Source organism: Bos indicus x Bos taurus, chromosome 28 (genome assembly GCF_003369695.1).
Source record: "Bos indicus x Bos taurus breed Angus x Brahman F1 hybrid chromosome 28, Bos_hybrid_MaternalHap_v2.0, whole genome shotgun sequence".
Classification (NCBI taxonomy): domain Eukaryota; kingdom Metazoa; phylum Chordata; class Mammalia; order Artiodactyla; family Bovidae; genus Bos; species Bos indicus x Bos taurus.
The window spans coordinates 29,553,117-29,569,289 of record NC_040103.1 but is presented as its reverse complement, the minus strand read 5'-3'; the positions used below and the strand labels follow the sequence as shown (position 1 = coordinate 29,569,289).

At 41.3% G+C, this 16,173-nt stretch overlaps 1 protein-coding gene across 10 annotated transcripts in view; it reads left to right on the top strand.

Moving 5' to 3' along the window:
• Positions 1-16,173, top strand: part of USP54 (ubiquitin specific peptidase 54) — a 130,906-nt gene that overhangs the window by 12,459 nt on the left and 102,274 nt on the right. Inside the window, exon 1 of one of the 10 annotated variants that reach the window (XM_027530454.1) lies at positions 15,402-15,536. The exons of the other annotated variants lie outside the window; for them this stretch is intronic. The gene's annotated coding sequence lies outside the window, so the exon portion shown is untranslated. Of the gene's footprint in view, positions 1-15,401; positions 15,537-16,173 lie in introns of those variants that run through there. 10 annotated transcript variants of the gene reach the window in all.

Below are 16,173 nucleotides of genomic sequence, written 5' to 3'. Positions count from 1 at the left end.
TCCTTTGTTTCTTCATTGAACTGTTGTAAGTATTAAGTTACAGTGATTGTAAAAATCACTTTGTGAACTGCGTCAGTTCAGTTCAGTTCAGTTGCTCAGTCGTGTCCGACTCTTTGCAACCCCGTGAACCACAGCACGCCAGGCCTCCCTGTCCATCACCAACTCCTGAAGTCCACCCAAACCCATGTTTTAAGTTTTGTACATGTTTGTGTTAAATACAGTCAAACTAATTTTGATGATGTTGGCTTAAGAGGGAAAAATGGGGACATGAGAAAATGGAGAAGGTTTTCTCCAACAATAACTTCTGTTGAGCAATACCATGTACCAGCCACTCTGCTCAAACTTTACATGCAATGATTCATTTATTCTTTACAATAACCCTATGAAGCACATACTTCCTCTGAAGGATTATTTCTTAGTTTTTTAATTATAGTTTCCTTATCTCCACCCTTTCTAAATAAACCTCAGGAATTGGGCTAATACAATTTAATGCAGATTTCAAACTTTGTATTAAATGTGAAGAATAATAATTATTTCTTTTTTAAGCTCTCATCTTAGTTTTGGGGACTGCATACCTTTAGGTTAAATCTTCATTTTTTTCAGGAAATCTTAGTAATGATATTTCCAGGCAGTTTGGTTCCAGAGCACCACAATAAAAAGAATACTGCAATAAAGCGGGTCAACTGAGTTTTTGTATGCCACTGGATATAAGAGTAAATATAGTTTACTATATAATATACTGTAAACATACACAGTATACTGTAGTCGCCTAAGTATGAAATAGCGTTATATCTAAAAAATACACTTCATTTAACTGTACTCTCAGGCTTGTGGGATCTTAGTTCCCTGACCAGGGATTCAATCAGGACCATGGCAGTGAAAGTCCTAACCCTGGACCACCAAGAAACGCCCCCAAATATATATATATCTTAGTTAAAAAATACTTTATTGCTAAAAAATGCTAACCAACATCTGAGCCTTCAGCAAATTGTAATCTTTCTGCTGTTGGAGGGTCTGCTGCAGACTGAGCCATCAGGCCATCGAGGTGATGGTTGCTAAAGCTTAGGGTGGTAGTGATGGCTTCTTAAAATAAGAGAACAATGAACTTTGCCACATCAAGTGACTATTCCTTTTACAAATGACTTCTCTGTACTATGCAATGCTGTTTTGATAGCCTTTTACCCACAGTAGAATTTCTTTCAAAATTGGAGTCAGTCCTCTCCAAACCTGCCACTGTTTTATGAACTAAGTTTATGCAGTATTCTAAATCTTTTGTTGTCATTTCAGCAGTCTTCAAGCATGTTCACTAGGAGTAGATTCCATCTCAAAAAACCACATTCTTTGCTCATCTGTAGAAGTAACTCCTTATCTGTTCAAGTTTTATCATGAACCCCTCAAAGTCATCCATGAAGGTTGGAATAAACCTCTTCCAAACTCCTGATATTTGACCTGTTCCCATGAATCACAAATATTATTATTATTATTATTATTTTTTTGATCAGTCCTCATGGCTTGTGGGATTTTAGTTCCCCAACCAGGGATTGAACCCAGGCCCCTGGCAATGAGAGTCCTAACCACTGGACCACCAAAGAATTCCTCACAAATATTCTTAATGGCTTTTAGAATGAAGAGTGTGCTTTCCAGAAGGTTTTCACTTGACTTTGTCCAGATCAATTAGAGGAATTACTGTCTATAGCAGCTGTGTGTATGCGTGCTCAGTTGTGTTTGACTCTTTGTGACCCTTTGGATTGTAGCTTGCCAGGCTTCTCTGTCCATGGGATTTCTTAGGCAAGAATACTGGAGTGGGTTGTTATTTCTTCCTCCAGGGGATCTTCCCGACCCAGAGACTGAACCTGCATCTCCGGTATCTCTTGCACTGCAGGTGGATTCTTTACTGCCGAGCCATCGGAGAAACCCTAAAGGGATGTGCAGTATATTCTGAGTCAAACCTGGGCTTCCCACATGACAGAAATTCTATCACTTAACCAGCAATACAAGCAGCATGGCAGCTATGGCTTTACAAAATGTGTTTCTTAAATAATAATGAAACTGCCCACCCAGATTGAGACCTGATCCCACTGTCTTTTAATTGAGATCACACGCCTGGTCTCAGAACTTAATAAAGCTCAGGTTCTCTATGTCTCAGTGAGGGACAGAGTGATAGATAGGAAGTGGATTTATCTAGATACACAGTCCATAGACAGACTACAATCCATCTCAAAAGGTGAGATGAGAAGGGCCTTAGGAGAAACACTCTCCACAGATAGAGTGTGTGGTTAGTTTTAAGGAGTGGGAGGGTTTTGGGGAAGGGGCAGAGATTTCCAGGAATCGGGCCACTGCTCACTTTTAGACCTTTTATGGTTAGCCTCCAAAGTGTCATGACACCAGTGATACTGTAGGTGTGTCATTTAGATGCTAATGTATTAATATTGCAGTGAGCATATAATGAGGCTCAAGATTCATGAAAATCAAATCTTCTGCATCTTGGACCTAGCTGGTTCTGACCAGTTTGTGTCTTATCCTCAAGGGCTGTGTCATTCTTTTAGAGGTTATTTCCTTCCCTCCTGTTTTTATAAGACCTGAAAGTCAAAATTTCTCCTTGATCCATGAGCTACAGAATGGATGTTGTGTTAGCAAGCATGAAAACATTAATTTGGTATATCTCCATCAGAACTCTTAGGTGACCAGGTACATTGTCAATGAACAGCAACATTTTGCAAAGAATCTTTTTTTCTGAGTTATAGGTCTCAACACAGGACTTAAAATATTCAGTAAACCATGTAAACGGATATGCTGTCATCCAGGCTCTGTTGTTCCATTTACAGAGCACAGACAGAGTACTGTTGTTCAGTTGCTCAGTTGTGTCCAGCTCTTTGCGACTCCATGGATTGCAACACGTCAGGCTTCCCTGTCCTTTACCATCTTCTGGAGTTTGCTCAAACTCATGTCCATTGAGTTGGTGATACGATCCCATCTCATCCTCTCTCATTCCCTTCTCCTCCTGCCTTCAATCTTTCCCAATTAGGGTCTTTTCCAATGAGTCAGCTCTTCGCATCAGGTGGCCAAAGTATTAGAGCTTCAGCTTCAGAATCAGTCCTTCCAGTGAATATTCAGGGTTGATTTCCTTTAAGATTGACTGGTTTGATTTCCTTGCTGTCCAAGGGACTCTCAAGAGTCTTCGCAAACACCACAGTTTGAAAACATCAATTCTTCGGCACTCAGCCTTCTTTATGATCTGGCTCTCACATCCGTATGTGAGTACTGGAAAACCATGGCTTTGACTATATGGACCTTTGATGGCAAAGTAACGTCTCTGCTTTTCAATATGCTATCTAGGTTTGTCTTAGCTTTTCTTCCAAGGAGCAAGCATCTTTTAATTTCATGGCTGCTGTCACCATCCACAGTGATTTTGTTGAAGCCCAAGGAAATAAAATCTGTCACTATTTCCATTGTTTCCCCATCTATTTGCCATGAAGTGATGGGGCTAGATGTCATGATCTTAGTTTTTTGAATGTTGAGTTTTAAGCCAGCTTTTTTGCTCTCCTATTTCACCCTCATCAAGAGGCTCTTTGGTTCCTCTTTGTTTTCTGCCATAAGGGTGGTGTCATCTGCATATCCGAGGTTATTGATATTTCTCCTGGCAATCTTGATTCCAGCTTGTGCTTCATTCAGCCTGGCATTTTGCATGATGTACTCTGCTATAAGTTAAATAAACAGGGTGACAATATACAGCCTTGATGTACTCCTTTCTCAAGTTTGAACCAGTGTGTTGTTCCATGTCCAGTTCTAAGTGTTGCTTCTTGACCTGCATACAGTTTTCTCGGGAGACAGCTAAGGTGGTCTGGTATTCCTATCTCTAAGTATTTTCCACAGTTTGTTGTGATCCACACAGTCAAAGGCTTTAGTGTAGTCAGAGAAGCAGAAGTGGATGTTTTTCTGGAACTCATTTTCTGTGTTCCAACAAATGTTGACAATTTGATCTCTGGTTCCTCTGCCTTTTTCACTTCCAGCTTATACATCTGGAAGTTCTTAGCTCACATACTGTTGAAGCCTAGCTTGAAGGATGTTGAGCATTATCTTGTTAGCATGTGAAATGAGTGCAATTGTGTGGTAGTTTGAACATTCTTTGGCATTGCCCTTCTTTGGGATTGGAATGAAAATTGACCTTCTCCAGTCCTGTGGCCACTGTTGAGTTTTCCAAATTTGCTGACATATTGAGTGTAGCACTTTAACAGCATCATCTGTTAGGATTTGAAATAGCTGAAATTCCATCGCCTCTACTAGCTTTGTTTGTTGTGATGCTTCTTAAGGTCCACTTGACTTCGCACTCCAGGATGTCTGGTTCCTGACATCCTGGTAAGTGATCACACCATTGTGTTTATTCTGGCCATTAAGATCTTTTTTGTATAATTCTTCTTTGTATTCTTCTGAATATCTTCTCTTTCTGTTAGGTCCCTACCGTTTATGTCCATTTGTTGTTCCATTTATAGAATACAGACAGAGTAGACTTAGCATAATTCATAAGGGCCCTAAGGTTTTTGAAACAGTAAATGATTGTTGGTTTTGACTTAAAGTCGGGCCTTACCAAGTACAAAAGCGCTTCCATAACCCCTGTTTCTTGTTTGTAGAAAATGTTTTAGTCTCCTAGGCCTTCCCTAGGAGGCAGAATTCCACAGAGCAGACTCAAGTAGTTATTAATTAGAGAAATGAGGAAATGCAGAAACAAAGGAAAAGCAATCAAGCAAAAAAAGTAATGATAGCTTAAACCATAGTTCAGTGATAAAACAGAATCACAGGACTCTTAGTTCCTCCTGAAGGGATATACGTAACAATATGACACATATCTTTGAGATGCTCTGCAGAAACTAAAATCCCCACCCAGATGTAGAATGGTGACTGTATACTAACCATAAGCACTAGACCTTAGATTCAGTTCAGTTCTGTTGCTCAGTCATGTCTGACTCTTTGCAACCCCATGGACTGCAGCACACCAGGCTTACCTGTCCATCACCAGTTCCCAGACCTTGCTCAAACTGATGCCCATCTAGTCGGTGATGCCATTCAACCATCTCATCCTCTGTTGTCCCCTTCTTCTCCCGCCCTCAATCTTTCCTAGTATCAGGGTCTTTCCCAATGAGTCAGTTCTTCACATCAGGTGGTCAAAGTATTGGAGTTTCAGCTTCAGCATCAGTCCTTCCAATGAATATTCAGGACTGATTTCCTTCAGGATTGACTGATTTGATCTCCTTGCAGTTCAAGGGACTCTCAAGAGTCTTCTCCAACACCACAGTTCAAAAGCATCAATTCTTTGTCCCTCAGCTTTCTTTATAGTCCAACTCTTATATCTGTACATGACTACTGGAAAAACCATAGCTTTGACTAGACGGACCTCTGTTGGCAAAGTAACGTCTCTGCTTTTTAATATGCTGTCTAGGTTGGTCATAGCTTTTCTTCCAGAGAGGAAGTAGCTTTTGATTTTATGGCTGCAGTCACCATCTGCGGTGATTTTGGAGCCCAAGAAAATAAAGTCTGTCACTGTTTCCACTGTTTCCCCATCTATTTGCCATGAAGTGATGAGACCGGATGCCATGATCTTAGTTTTTTTGAATGTTGAGAGTTTTAAGCCAGCTTTTTCACTCCTCTTTCACTTTCATCAATAGGCTCTTTAGTTCTTCTTTGCTTTCTGCCATAACAGTGGTGTCATCTGCGTATCTGAGGTTATTGGTATTTCTCCCGGCAATCTTGATTTCAGCTTGTGCTTCCTCCTGTCCGGTATTTTGCACAGTGTACTCTGCACATCAGTTAAATAAGCAGGTGACAATATAAAGCCTTCACATCCTCCTTTCCCAATTTGGAACCAGTCTGTTGTTCCATGTCCAGTACTAACTGTTGCTTCCTGACCTGCATACAGATTTCTCAGGAAGCAGATAAGGTTGTCTGGTAGTCCCATCTTTTTAAGAATTTTTCACAGACCCTAGACTGATTGGAACCAGAAGGTTGATGATTAAAATTTCTAAAATGTCATCCTGTTACCTCATCATCGACCAATTGGAAAGAAGTCCATAAGCTGATCACGCACTCTGCAATCCTCAATTCTAATGTTGCCTTTAAAAACCCTTGCCTGAAAGCCATCAGGGAGTTTTGGTCTTTTGAGCTTGAGTTACCTGTTCTTGCTTGGTGCCATGTAACAAGTGCTGTACTTTCCTTCACCACAGCTTGGTGTCATTAGATTGACTTTGCTGTCTGTTAGACAGGTTGAATTTGGTTTGATAACAGGATTAGCCCCTAACAAGAGAGTCAGGCTGTGTTTTGAAGCTTTGAAGCTGGACTTTGACTTCTCTCCAGCTATGAAAGTCCTAAATGTCATTTTCTTCTAATAGTAGGCTATTTTGTCTACATTGAAAATCTGTTGTTTAGTGTACCCACCTTTATTAATTGTCTTAGCCATATCTTCTGAATAACTTGCTGTACCTTCTACATCAGCACTTGCTATTTCACCTTGGGTTTCTGTGTTACGGAGATGACTTCTTTCCTTAAACCTCGTGAACCAACCTCTGTTAGCTTCAAACTTTTCTTCTACAGCTCCCTTACTTCTCTCGGCCTTCACAGAATTGAGTAGCGTTTAGGGCCTTGCTCTGGCATAAGTTTTGGTTTAAGAGAATGTTGTGGCTGGTTTGATCTTCTACCCAGACCACAAACACTTTCTCCATATCAGCAGTACGGCTGTTTCACTTTCTTATCATTCATGTGTCACTGGAGTAGCACTTTTAATTTCCTTCAAGAACTTTTCCTTTGCATTAACAACTTGGCCAACTGTTTCCTGAATAAGACATAGCTTTCAGCTTGTCTTGGCTCTTGACGTTCCTTCCTCACTAAGCTTAATCGCTTCTAGCTTTTGATTTAAAGTGAGAGACATGTGACTCTTCCTTTCATTTGAACACTTAGAGGCCAGTGTAGGGTTTTTAATTTCTATATTGTTGTGTCTCAGGGAATAGGGAAGCTCTAGAAGAGGGAGAAGGGGGAACAGCTGGTTGGTGGATTGGTCAGAACAGAGCAACGTTTATGAAATTTGTTGTGTTACATGGGCATGATTTGTGATGCCCCAAAATAACATTAACAGCAGAGATTGCTGATCAGAGACTGCCATAACAAGTATAATAATGAAAAAATGGGGACTTCCCTGGTGGTGTTGTTGCTAAGTCACTTCAATCGTGTCCGACTCTGTGTGACCCCATAGACGGCAACCCACCAGGCTCTGCCGTCCCTGGGATTCTCCAAGCAAGAATAGTGGAGTGGGTTGCCATTTCCTTCTCCAGTGTATGAAAGTGAAAAGTGAAAGTGAAGTCGCTAGTCGTGTCCGACTCTTCGCGACCCCATGGACTGCAGCCTACCAGGCTCTTCCGTCCATGGGATTTTCCAGGCAAGAGTACTGGAGTGGGGTGCCATTGCCTTCTCTGGACTTCCCTGGTGTCTCAGTGGTAATGAATTCACCTGCCAGTGCGGGAGACATGGGTTTGATCCCTAATCTGGGAAGATCCCACATGCCACGAAGCCCCTGGGCCGCAACTATTGAGCCTGTATTCTAGAGCCTGGAACTGTAACTAATGAACCCATGTGCGGCAGCTCCTGAAACCTGCGTGCCCTGCAGCCCACGCTCTGCAACAGGAGATGCCACTGTCATGACAAGCCTGCGTGCCACAACTAGAGAGTAGGCCTTGCTCACTGAGACTAGAGAAGAGTGAAGAGCAGCACAGCCAAAATAAATAAAGAAATAAACTACTGTTAAAAAAAGTGAAGCTCAATTAAATGAGGTGTGTCTACACTTTGTACTTCTTCACGTGTACATTAGCTGCCCCCCAATATATTAGGTTCTTCAGTTGTATGAAATTGATGAGAGCAATGAATTTGTTTATTGTCTATGGCACGTCAGTTTTTTCCCACAGAGATCACCAATAAAGCTTGAATTAATTTCTGAAAGAAGAGAAAAGCAGCAGACTGTTTGAATTCAATATATTTAGTGGGTTAAGATCTATTTTGATTAGTTCTCTCTGTTTTTATTTGTGGTAAAATATACAAAGAAGAATTTATCACCTTACATTTTATGAGTGACAGTAGTTCTAAACATAGGCACATTGTTGTGTAACCAATCTCCAAAACTCTTCTTATCTTGCAAAACTGAAACTCAATACCCATTAAACAACTCCTCCCCATTCTTCCCTTCCCACGGTGCTTGGCAACCACAATTCTACTTTTTGTTTCTAAATTTGCCTCTTTAGGTACCTAACATAAATAAATTATAGAGTATTCGTCCTTTTGTGCATAGCTTATTTCACCTAGCATAAGGTTCATATGTATTGTAGCATGTATCAGAATTTTGTTCCTTTACAAGGCTGAATAATATTCCGCTGTCTGTATATTTCACATTTTGCTTATTGGTTCACTTGGGTTGCTTCCATCTTCTGGCTGTTGTGAATAATGCTGCTGTGAATATGGGCATACAGTAGTCTCTTTGAGACCTTGCTTTCGTTTCTTTTTTCCTTCGGTTTTATTGAGATATAATTGATGCATAGCACTGTGTAAGTTTAAGGTGCACGGCATAATGATTTGATTTACATACATCATGAAATGATTATCACAGTAAGTTTAGTGAACACCCATTATCTCATGTTTGGTTTCCTGGTGGCTCACATGGTAAAGAATCAGCCTGCAATGCAGGAAACCCAGGTTTGATCCCTGGGTCAGGAAGATCTCTTGGAGAAGGAAACGGCAATTACTCCAGTATTCTTGCCTGGAAAATCCCATGGACAGAGGAGCCTGGAGGGCTGCAGTCCATGGGGTCACAAAGAGTCAAACACAACTGAGTGACTAACACTTTCACTTTCATCACCTCATATAGACACAAAATTAAAGAAATAGAAAAAATTTTTCCTTGAGATGAGAACTCTCAAGATTTGCTATCTTACAACTTTCATACATAACATATAGTTCTGAGTTCAGTCGCTCAGTCGTGTCCGACTCTTTGCGACCCCGTGAATCGCAGCACACCAGGCCTCCCTGTCCATCACCAACTCCCGGAGTTCACTCAGACTCACGTCCATCGAGTTAGTGATGCCATCCAGCCATCTCATCCTCTGTCGTCCCCTTCTCCTCCTGCCCCCAATCCCTCCCAGCATCAGAGTCTTTTCCAATGAATCAACTCTTCGCATGAGGTGGCCAAAGTACTGGAGTTTCAGCTTTAGCATCATTCCTTTCAAAGAAATCCCAGGACTGATCTCCTTCAGAATGGACTGATTGGATCTCCTTGCAGTCCAAGGGACTCTCTAGAGTCTTCTCCAACACCACAGTTCAAAAGCATCAATTATTTGGCGCTCAGCTTTCTTTACAGTCCAACTCTCACATCCATACATGACCACTGGAAAAACCATAACCTTGATGTTGTACATTACATCACTAGTACTTAATTATCTTATAGCTATGAATTTGTACCTTTTGATTACTTTCATCCAGTTCTCCCTCCTTCCCCTTCCTGCCTTGGTAACCACAAAGTTGACCTCTTTTTCTATGAGTTTGTTTGTTTTGAAGTACAGTTGACCTACAACACTATGTTAGTTCCAGTTACCCATCATAGTGATTTAATATTTCTATATATTTCAAATGATCACCATGCTGAGTCTGCTTACGATATATCACCATACAAAGATATTTCTTAATTATTGAATATATTCCCCAGATTGTACATTTCATACCAGAGATTCATTTATTTTACAGCTGAAAGTTTGTACCTCTTGATCTCCCTTACCTATCTCTTTCCTCCCCCAGCTCCCCTTCCCTCTGGAAATCACTTATTTGTTCTCTGTATCTATAATTATGTTTTGTTTATTCATTTGTTTTGTTTTTTAGATTCCAAATATAAATGAAATCATCCTTCTTTTGATCTTTTACATTTTAATTTGATGGCTATCTGTTCTGTTTGAATTCCTTTCTCTTTATTATGGTGTGTTTGTTTATTATAGATTTTTGGTTTATGGTAACCATGAAAGTTTTTACATAGTTATATGTCTATATGGGCTTCCCTGGTGGCTCAGTGGTTAAGAATCCACCTGCCAGTGTAGAAGACATGGATTTGATCCCTGGGTCAAGAAGATCCCAGGAGAAGGAAATGGCAACCCACTCCAGTATTCCTGCCTGGGAAGTATTATGGACAGAGGAGCCTGGGGAGCTACAGTTCATGGGATTACAAAAAAGTTGGAGATGACTTAGCTTCTAAACAACAACCACGTGGGGTGTGTGTGTGTGTGTGTGTGTGTGTGTGTATGTGATTATTTTAAGCTGCAGATCTTTTAAGTTCAAATGCATTTTAACAACCCTGCATTTTTACTCTCCCCCCAACCCATGTTTGCTGATTTTGAAATCATATTCTATTACATCTTTGTGTATACCTTAACTACTTACTGTGGATATAGATTATTTTTGTCTTTTAACTTTCCTACTAGCTTTATGTATGGTTGGTTTATTACATTTACCAATGAGATTTTGCCTTTTGTAATTTTCTTTTTTAAAATTTTATTTATTTATTTTTGACTGTGCTAGGTCTTCATTGCTGCATGGGCTTTTCTCTAGTTGCATCTAGCGGGGATTACTCTCTAGTTGCAGTGTACAAGCTTCTTATTGTGATGGCTTCTCTTGTCACAGAGCGCGGGCTCTAGGGCATGTGGGCTTCATTAGTTGTGGGATCCCTAAATCAGGGATCGAACCCATTTTTCCTGTGTTGGCCAGCAGATTCTTTACCACTGAGCCACCAGGGAAGCCCCTTTTGTAGTTTTTGTATTTCTAGTTGTGGATTTTCTTTTTACTCAGAGAAGTTACCTAAACATTTCTTTAAGAAACATTTATTTATATGACTGCACTGGGTCTTTGTTTGGTACATGGGATCTTCAGTGTGGCGTGTGGGCTCTAGGTTGCAGAGCGGGCTTCTCCAGTTGCGTCATGTGAGCTTCTCTCTAGTTGCGGTGCAGGGGCTCAGGAGTTGTGGCGTGCAGGTTTAATTGCCTTGCAGCATGTGGAATCTTGGTTCTCTGACTAGGGATTGAACCCACATCCCCTGCATTGGAAGGTGGGTTCTTAACCATGCTAAATGTTTCTGTAAAGCTGGTTTGCTGCTGCTGCTAAGTCGCTTCAGTCGTGTCCGACTCTGTGCGACCCCATAGACGGCAGCCCACCAGGCTCCCCCGTCCCTGGGATTCTCCAGGCAAGAACACTGGAGTGGGGTGCCATTTCCTTCTCCAATGCATGAAAGTTTAAAGTGAAAGTGAAGTCGCTCAGTCATGTCCGACTCTTAGCGACCCCATGGACTGCAGCCCACCAGGCTCCTCCGTCCATGGGATTTTCCAGGCAAGAGTACTGGAGTGGGGTGCCACTGCCTTCTCCGAAAGCTGGTTTGGTGGTGCTGAACTCTTAGCTAGCCTTTGCTTGTCAGTAAAACTTCATATTTCTCTATCAAATCTGAATGAAAGCCTTGGGAGGTTAAGTATTCTTGGTTATAGGTTTTTCTATTTCATCATTTTAAATATATTGTGCCACTCCCTCTGGCCTTCAGAATTCTACTGAACAGCCTTATGGGAGTTCATCTGTTGCTTATTTTTAATATTCTCTCTTCTTTAGTTTTTGCCGTTTTAATTACAGTGTGTTTACTTGTCATCCTCTTTGGATTGATCCTTTTGGGATCTCTCTGTTTCCTGGGCCTGAATGTTTGTTTTCTTTTCCAGGTTAGGTAAGTTTTCCTGTATTATATCTTGAAATATGTTCTCTGTCTCTTTTTTCCCACTTTTCCTTCTGGGACCCCTACAATGTGAATGTTAGTGTGCTTGATATTGTCTGAGAGGTCTTTCAAGCTGTCTTCATTTCTTTTCTTTTTTCTTTTTAGCTTTAGTGATTTTCACGACGCTGTCTTCCAGCTTGCTGCTCCGTACCTCTGTATCATCTAATCTACTGTTGCTGCCTTCTAGTGTATTTTTCATTTCATTTACTGTATTTTTCAACTCTGTTTGGTTCTTTTTTATATTCTCCAACTCTGTGTTAAAAACCTCTAACTTCTGACTCTCTTCATCCAGTCTTCTCCTGAGTTCCTTGAACATCTTTATGATCATTATCATGAACTCTTTATTGAATAGATTGCTTATCTCCACTCACTTAGTTCTTTTGGAGATTTAATCTTGTTCCTTCATTTGGAGCATATTCTTCTGTCACCTCATTTTGCCTGATTTGCTGTTTTTATTTTCATGTATTTGGTAGATTGGTTTCTTTCCTGATCTTAGAGAAGTGGTCTTTTTTAGGAGACGTCCTATGACAGTAGTGTACTTACCTCTGGTCACCAGAGCTATGTATGTGGATCCTTCTGTTGTGGTAGGCTAGATTACTGTGAGTGGTCTGGTAGGTGTCACTGGCCACCTGTCTAGTTGGTTGCCAGGCCCTGACTTGTGCAGAGGCTATCAGCTGCTGGTGGATAGGGACGGGTTATGAGGGGGCTGGCTGTGGGGCTCCAGGGGTCCTGGGGCTAGTATTGGCACACGGATGGGCAGAGCTATATTCCAGGGTGGGTGGTTGCATAGCAGGGAGTCCTGGATCTATTGTTGGCCTGCTAGTGGGTAGGGTCAGGGCCCCAGGGGTCGTGGGCCTAGTGCCAGCCTACTGATGGGTGGGGGCAGGTTTCTGATATGACTGTCTGTGGGGTCCTGGGTATCTTGAAGCTGGTGTCAGCCTACTGGTATTGGATTCCTGGGCTGGTGCCTGCCCGTTGGTGGGTGAGGCTGTGTCCCAGAGTCTCTGGCTAGCCTGCTGGTGGTTGGGGCTATGTCCCTGCTTGGCTAGCTGCTTGACCTAAGGTGTCCCAGTACTGGTGCGGATAGGCTGGTAGGTGGGGCTGGGTTCTAGGATTAATAAGCTAAAGGCAGGATTCCATATTGGCATTTGTCAGCATCAGTGTCCACATGTTAGGACAAGTGCCCCAAAAGAGCTTTTGCCAGTGTCTTTGTCCCTAGAATGAGCTCCAGTTACCTCCTGCCTCTCCAGGAGACTCTCCAAGACCATCAGTGGGTTTTGACCCAGGCTCTTTTTAAATTACTGCTTCTGCTCTGAGTCCCAGAGTGTGTGAGATTTTGTGTGTGCCCTTTAAGGTGGGATCCCACACGTAAAGGGCTCCCACAGCCTGCTGTCTCTCCCAGATGTAAGTCCCACTGGCTTTCAAAGCCAAATGTTGTGGGCTTGTTGTCCTGGTGCAGGAACCAGGGCTGCTGCTGCTACTGCTATGTCACTTCAGTCGTGTCCGACTCTGTGCGACCCCATAGACCGCAGCCCACGAGGCTCCCCCGTCCCTGGGATTCTCCAGGCAAGAACACTGGAGTGGGTTGCCATTTCTTTCTCCAATGCATGAAAGTGAAAACTGAAAGTGAAGTCGCTCAGTTGTGTCCAACTCTTAGCGACCCCATGGACTTCAGCCTACCAGGCTCCTCCACCCATGGGATTTTCCAGACAAGAGTACTGGAGTGGTTTGCCATTGCCTTCTCTGGAACCAGGGCTAGGAGCCTGGATATGAGGCGTGGACTCCTCATTCTTTGAGGAGAACCATGGTAATTGTAATTGTCTTCCCATTTAGGCAATTGTAATTGCCTTCCTGGGGATGTGAGTCTTGACTATACCATATCACCACCCCTCCTACCCATCTTTTCTTCTTTATATCTTTAGCTGTAGAAGAAATCCTTTCTGCTGGTCTTCCAGTTTTTCTCATCAGTATTTCCTCTATAAATAATTGTGATTTTGGCATACCCATTGGAGGAGGTGAGTTCAAGGTCTTTCATCCTCTTGGCCACTTCTCTTGATTCTTTTGGATACCCAGAAGTGGAATTGCTGGATTGTATGATAGTTCCATTTTTAATTTTTTTTGAGAAATTGCCACACCATTGTCTACAGTGGCTGCACCACTGTACATTCCCACTGGCAGTTCCCATCTCTTCATGTCCTCAATAACAACTGTAATATTCTAGTTTTTTTTTTTTTTGATCGTAGCCATCCTAATGAGTGTTTTCGATTTTCATTTTTTTTGTGCTTTGCATTTTCCTAAAGACCCATGATTTTGAGCATCTTTTCATGTGCTTATTGGCCATTTGTATATCTTCTTTAGAGCAATGTCTACTTGAGTCCTTTGTACCCTTTTAAATTGATTGTTGTTAAGTTTTAAGGAGTTCTTTATATATTCTAGATATTAGCTCCATATCAGATAAATGATTTGCAGATACTTTGTCCATTGTGTGGGTTGCCTTTCACTCTTCTGACTATGTCTTTTGATGCTCAGAATTTCTCTGTTTTAAAATATTTTATTATTTATGACTTAAGATATTTAAAAAGAATAATACAGTAAGTATCCTTGTGTCTACTATCCAGCAAATTAAATATTACTAAATAAGTTGAAGGCCCCTGGGTTTTCCCTTCTTGATCACAAATCCCTTGCCATCTCTCAAAGGTAACCAGTAGTGAATTTGATGTTTTGCTGACTAATTTATATTCCAAAGTCAGCCTCTTAGTGTATTAGAAGCTTACCATGACAGAGAATACTGCAGAAGTCCTTGGAATGCTGCGATGAGAAGGGTTAATTCTTAGATTTCTGGGTTTTTTTTTTTTTTTTTTTAAGTTGAAAGCCCAGTTTGGCACGCTGTCAAATAGTTTTATGTAACAGGTGCACAGACATGTTTTTTGAATGACTGTTTGGTACCCACATACTTTTGACGGAAAATAATTAAAATACCACTATTACATCATTTTGATGTGAGTTCTACATATCTTTTCAGTTAGGATTAATATTTGCTTTGCTAGTAAATAGCCAGCTATGGCAAAGTGAATGTTTTCTTAGAGGTAGTGAAATGGAGGGGCAAACTTGAGTTTGGAGCATTTAGCTATAACTGCAGCATTTAGCTGCCTCTGTTAATTGAGACTTGTAGACAGGACAAGCAGAATAAGAGAGATGTACAAGTGTTACATTCCTAGTTTAAAAAATGAGCTGTAAGTTCTGAAAAAGAGGAGTGATTCTTGTCAGGTCTGACTCTGGTCAAGGACCTGTTGAAACAAGTAGTGTGATGTTCACAGGATTGTAGTGAAGGACCTGACCTCCATGTAAAGTGAAAATAAGATTCTTCTCTAGTGAGGCCATAACGAGAGCAGCAGCAACTGCCAGTTCTGCCGTGACTGCCTAAACGTAGTGGCTGTGTGAGGTGGCCGGAGCAGGAAATGACTGGGCGACAGTAGGCGTGTCCGGGGAAGGAGTTGTTCTGGCTCTGGCCAAGTGCTTACACAGGTGAGAGTGTCACTTTAAACATACAAAGACCTGCTGGCTGGAGGAGGAGCTGCTTCCTGAGGATCAGGTGCACATCTGAAGGGATGAGCTCATTCTTCCAAGCAGACCTGCCCTAGATGCTGAGTGAATGTTTTCCTTATTGCAAGTCCTGCAGCTGAGAGAATCAGGAAATGGTTGAAGCTTTAGCCACTTTGTAAGTAGCAAAAAAAAAAAAATAGAAGCAGTTTTGGGACTCTTCTGAAATGTGTGGTTGTAAATATCACGGTGAAGGCGACACATGTGCACATTTGTTTTTTCTCCAAGTTGAGGATTGCGGTAAAGTGTACCATGGGTTGAGGAAAGCTTTGGTGGTTCTAGCTTTATTCTAGTGATTCTTTTTGAGGTGATTTAATAATTTATTTCCTAGACTGTCTTGTTTTATTTTTCTTCTTTAGGAAATAAAAATCTTGAGGGCTCCCTTTTAATTAATAAAGATCATTATGGCTTTTTTAAAGCTTTAGTTTGTGGGACTTTCTTCACTTTTTAGTCCACTCTGCTTACTTTCAGAGCTCTATGCCTGATTCTGTTTTACTTTTTGTTTTAATTTGCCTATTCAGTTTAAGTAAGCTTCTTTAAAATTAAGTTGGCTTAAAAGAGAAATATCAATTATTAATTAGTTTTTCTTAAACTTTTTTTCTTTTGAGATATTTCTCAAAATTCACTCAGAATTAGTTGTGATATATTCTTTACCCAGTTTCTCCCAGTGGTAACATCTTGAAAAACTATAGTACAGAGTCACAACCAGCATACTGACATTGATACAGTGAAGGTACAGAGCATTTTCACCACCA